Consider the following 6,000-nt stretch of genomic DNA (forward strand, 5'->3'; position numbering starts at 1 on the left):
CTAAATACAGTTTTCATTTACAATTTAAAAAAATGAAAAAGAGTGCGCGTAAGGTTCAGACGCGGTTGAAGTTAAACTTCTTTCCTATTGTACGAGATGGCATTTAAATTAAAAATAAACACTTCATATAACAATTTTGAATAGTGTTTATTAGTAATATGGTAACACTCGTGATGCGCATATTTATTAGTGTCAAACATTATACATATTTATATAATGATAAATTATAAATTATATGTTTATAGTACCATTAAAAATATTTATAATGATTGAAAATAATAATGTAAGTAAAGTCACACTTTAGACTTGATCGGTTTGTCATTGTAATTAGCATATAGGACTTGAACCTCTATTAGAGAAATGAAGTAATTGCTGATTAATAAATTCTATAATATTCATTCACACAGAACTTATAACAATCTTGAATTATTTCATTAACACTATTAATGAATAAACTGCATAGATGTCCATTAAGACGTATTATCTGTATATAAATGATACACAGCAACACAAACTATTGTTGTGCTCGATCTCGTGTTTATAGTAATAAATCTGAATATCAATATGTTACTCATTATTTATAAAAATATGCAATTTTGTAATACTTATTAGACATCATAAACGAAAAACATGTACACTTTCTCATACATAGTTCTGAAAAGGATATATCTTCGGCATGTTAAAATAAAGCTGTACTGCTTTAATATTTTTTTAATATCTATAAAAATGCAGAAAATTGTTATGTTAAACAACGCCTAAATAAATATGGTTTCCACAATTTCACTTATCATGTAATTGTGTTTCAAGAACTTCATGTAATTAAAATTAACATACATTCATTGACTGCTTGTTTTTTTTTTTTAACTATTTCGCTGGCGATACAGTCTCATTTTTAAGCAACTGTAATATCTGTCTTTCCTATAAAAATAATTTTCATTTCAATAACCTCAACAATATATAGTAATCACGAATAATACAAATTACTTCAATAAACTAATAAATTGTAGCCTTATTTATATTTTGTTTCAGATCTCAAAATTTAGAAATGGTTATAATTATTATTTAGCACCCAACATATAACTTATCACCTTATGGGTTTACTTTCATTGCCTTTTTGCTGATTTTTGATATTTTTGGTTTGTTGTGCATGTGATCATATGTATTCAATATTTTAAGTTACTTTTGATGAAGATCTAATTTTCAAACAATTTGGTATTTGAAATAAACTCACTATAATTCTTTTTTACAGATATGCTGGCTATGAAAGAAAGGATTCTGTAATGACATCAAAAACCCCAATCACAATTTGAGCAACAGTTTTGTTCATCAAAAATTTTTTTCGAAAAACTTTTCTAAAATTTTGGCACAATGGTATGGAAAGTGAGGAAAATGATGACAGTTCTGGCGATGAAAGAAGGGATTCTGCAACATCAAAGAACCAATTACTGTTTGAACTACATTTTGTTCATGAAAAAAAGTTCTCGGAAAAACTTTATGAAAATTTACGGGATGATGGTGTAGAAAGTGAGGAAAATGATGACTAAAGTTGTGAATAAAGTTAGTGGTTTTAAGGCAAAAAATTTGCCAGTTGTCTCTAAATAATGTTTCCTCGAAAACTTACACCAAGTGACTCTTTTCGTTTTGTGTTCGATATTTTTGAATAAATGTTTTTCGCTATTTTTAGTGCTTGTCTGTCGTTTTTAGTGCTTATGTATAGCTTTAGTGCTTGTTTATTGCTTTAGTGCTTGTTTATTGCTTTAGTGCTTGTTTATTAACTTCCCGTAGGGTAAGTTATAGTAATCGCAAAAAAATCGAAAATGAAAATTTTTATATATCTTTACGTTTCAGAGGTTTCTGAACATTTTGGCATACCTTAGAAAAAATGGATGTATGTGTGTGTGTGTGTGTGTGTGTATGTGTGTGTGTATGTGTGTGTGTATGTGTGTGTGTATGTGTGTGTGTATGTATGTACGTGTGTGTATGTATGTGCGGATACAAATTTTCGTCGACGATTTCGGGAACACGGATCAACCGATTTGAATAATTCAAAAAACATTCGATTCGTATTGATAAGGAGACGTGCTGATTAGTTTTTGGCGAAGGCAGGTCTAGCCGTTCCGGAGATACGGGGCAAAAAGTGCCGAAAACGGTAACTCAGTTTCTAAGAGAACGGAGCGTCCGATTTTAATAATTCAAAAAACATTTTACTTGTATTGACAAGATAAAGAATTGATCAAATTTTCATAAAGGCAGGTCTAGCGGTTTCGGAGATCTAAGGAAAAAAGTAAAAAAAAATGCCATTTGGCGGTCAAAAATGATCATTAGACATATGCACATCGAATTTTCAGATATTTTATAGAGATTTTAACAATAAGTATAAATTTTGTTTATTTTTCTATGGGTTCCGTATCAATGTTTACCCGCTAGACAGCGACGCCGCGCTTACGCGCTTTATATTTTGTATCTATGCAGTTAAAGCAGTACGATTGCTTTGAAAAACAAGTTCAGATTTTCCAAAATATGTCAAAATGAAGAAAACATTTTTTTTTTCAAAAAAAATTTTTTTAAAAAAATTTTTTCTAAAAAAAAATTTTTTAAAAAAATTTTTTTCAAAAAAAAGTAATTTTTTGTCCAATTTATAGTTTCTCAAAAATCTTATTTTTTCGAAGTAAATTTTTTTCAAAAATGTTAATCGTTTTTACAAAAAATAATAATTTTTGGTACGGGAAGTTCCAGCAATTTGCCTTAAGGCACGATGCCCTAATTGCCTTAAGACAGAATTCCACTTACAGCTAGTTGCTTTAGTGCTTGTTTATTGCTTTAGTACTTTTTTAGTGTTTTGTGTTCATTTAGTGCTTTAGTGTTCATTTAGTGCAGTGTTGTAGTGCATGACGAGAGTTGCAGTGTTCCTGAATCCTGATAAGCTCTCTTCTGGAAATCGAGAGGTAACTTATAAATTTTCTAAAAAAATATCAGATGCAATCAATACTTGTGATGGTAAATTTTACAAATATATTTCCATTTCAGACAACAAATTGGTAATCGAGATGTTCCAGAAGAATCGGTGAATATTAAAAATGGTAAGTGATTTTGATTTCTAAGCATGCTTTTGGTGGTACGATCACATAAATCGTCTTGTTGCATTTCCACAAATTTAATAAATGATTATATCAAATTTTTGAAAATGTTGTTGAGTAACTTGATTCGTATTAGTTGTTTAGCTATAAAACCACGTGAATGCAATTAGATGATTATAGGAAAAACGACGGTCAAAGTTAGGGATACAGGCTTAGGGCATACGACCTTATTTATCAGTTATTAGGGATTCTGATCGTACCATATTTATTAACTTGCACCTTTCTTCCAGCAGTGTTAAAACTTAAATAAAATTTTAAAATAAAAGTGAGTGTAGTGTTCCTAAAATCACGTAAAATAATAATTTAAAATTAAGTGTTACTTAAATTAATTATCTTTAATTTCGCGTAAAACAAAGTGTATGTGTGTGTGTGTCCCAATGCTAAATAGCGAAGAAATGTTGGCAGCCTTGATGTACGAGGTGAGAATTCTATTATTTTTGATAAAATTTAAGTTGTTTTGTCTTATGGTGTGTGGATGTTTTTTGGTTTCAGAAATCATTTACAATTCTTGTAATTTCAACAAAGAAGATTTCAAAAAGTTTTTCTAAAATTTGAGTCTGCCATGCAATTTAATGGTGCAACAAAATTTATTCAAATACCAAATCTCCAATAAGTGTTACTTTTAAATAACAAATAGCATTAATATATCTGAATCCTAAAGATCCATTTTTAATAAGATGTGGGATTTGATCTCTGGTGTATTTTCGTCAATCTATCATATCTCAGGGTGACAACAGAACACAATGAGTAGTATGTGTATAGAGATATTATGAGAATATGTATATGAGTTTGAGTTTCCTGTTGGAAAATCTGAGAGAACTTATCTAACCATTTTCATTCGTTGTCATCTGAAATCTGCTCGGGCCATTTCTTTTCGTCGAATGTATATTATTCCCTTTTGACAGAGTCGAATTTGCAGGAAAAGTTGTATATTGGGTCATACTTGGAAAATTATGATAAATAGTAACCAGTTTTTAGTATTTTATCGAAATTTGCAATAGGAAAATAATTAAATATATAATTAAATTTCACCTATAAAAATATATATTAAATTTCGTTGATTATAAAACTTTACAAAATGTCACAATTTTTTTTTCTCAAATTCACGAACTAGTTGGTATTCGTATTTTGCCTTAAGGCAAGTTACATGAAGTTTTCGATATGTGTAAACAATCGACTTAATCAATAAAAAATAAATTAATTTATGAGTGATTAAAAGTATTCCGAGTGGATTTATTACACATAACTGAAAACGAAGGAACACGTAAACTCGGAGTATTTTATAAAAGCAAATTTCAAAAATCAATAATTTTTATAATTGAACCAGTTTCCGTTGGACTTTAATGGTTTAGTATGTTACTAAAGACCAAGTACTCTATTGTTATACCAAATAAATCGTCTAATTTCAATTTTAACAAACGTCAAAAAAACTACTCATTTTCTCAAACTTTGATGAATTTTAAAATTAAACTACTTGTCGTAAGGCCGTAATATTTTTGTAAGTTCTATAAGACCATGATATATCGCTAAAAAAAGTTCCAAAAAAACCGGCTTAATTTTTTTTTCAACAGTTAATTACAAGAAAACGGCTCGGTAGATTTTCACCTAAACCCAATCAGTATCATTCCTATCTAATATCTTTCGAACAGTTTTTGATTTTTTAAAATCGATTCGGTAGTTTGAGCTTAAATGTGGACGAAAAGTTTAACACTTTTTCCCAAATTACAAAGAAACGGCTTGGCAGATCGTTGCACGAAGCCGACAAACGATACTCTTCATTGAGATACATGAAATGGCTTTCAAATTTCTGAAATCGGTTCAGTCGTCTTTGAGTAAACGTCGATCAAAGGTCTAATTTGGACAAATGCCAAAAAACGATTCTAATTTTTGCAAACTTTGACGTTAAACTTTGAAGTTAAACGAGTTGTCGTAGGGCCGAAATATTTTAGTATGATCTATAAGACTATGGTATCTATCGTCAAAAAAACATGTTTTTTTTTAAACATAAAGTCGTCGCGGAAATATAGACACTCATTGTAGATCTATAAATGACAATAATCTATAAAATTACAATATTTATAACGAATATTCAAGAATATTGAGAACAATTGTCCTTAATCATTGATTCATTTTTAATTATTGATGGTGATTATTGATTAGTGATTAGTAAGGGAAGTTCCAACAAATTGTCTTAAAACACAATGCCATGCACCACTAGTGAACTACTAATTCATATTATTTTATCCATTTCACCTCTGTCGGCTTTTGTACGACTTGTATTTACATTTCGAGACATTTTTGCATTTTACAAAATAGACGAGCTCTATAAATATGAACGCGTCGAGTGTCGTCTGTCGGACGGTCGGTCGGACGGTTTGACTGCTCTGGGGTGGTGACTTGATGAAATATACAGTTATATATCTTTTGTCATTAATCTTTACTAGAGCAGAGACCGCATTTTTTTCTATTTTTTTACTTTTATTTTTACGATGTTTTTTACTCTTTTTCCGAAGCTCTGCGTGTTGTGATTCGCGCGCTACGTCCGAGGGTGGAGAGATATCTACGAGAAATGAGGTGTATTAAAATACTATTTTATAATGGATTTTTGAATATGGAAATGGTTATTAATTATGGAATTGTTATATAAATTACTCTTGCGACTTAAAAATTTGACACCAAAAAGCATTTTTATTTTAACATTTTCGCTACGAGAGCGTTTTCCGCGTTTTCAGATATATTTCAGATATATTTATCATTATCAATAAAAATGTGTAGCATAGTTTAAAATTACGCTTCTAATGAACTAGAAATTACAATAAACTAGAATTCAAATAAACTAGAATTCAAATAGTTTAACTGATCG

Source organism: Ctenocephalides felis, unplaced genomic scaffold (genome assembly GCF_003426905.1).
Source record: "Ctenocephalides felis isolate EL2017-DRISC unplaced genomic scaffold, ASM342690v1 CF-g0.4_SCAFFOLD_01886, whole genome shotgun sequence".
Lineage (NCBI taxonomy): Eukaryota > Metazoa > Arthropoda > Insecta > Siphonaptera > Pulicidae > Ctenocephalides > Ctenocephalides felis.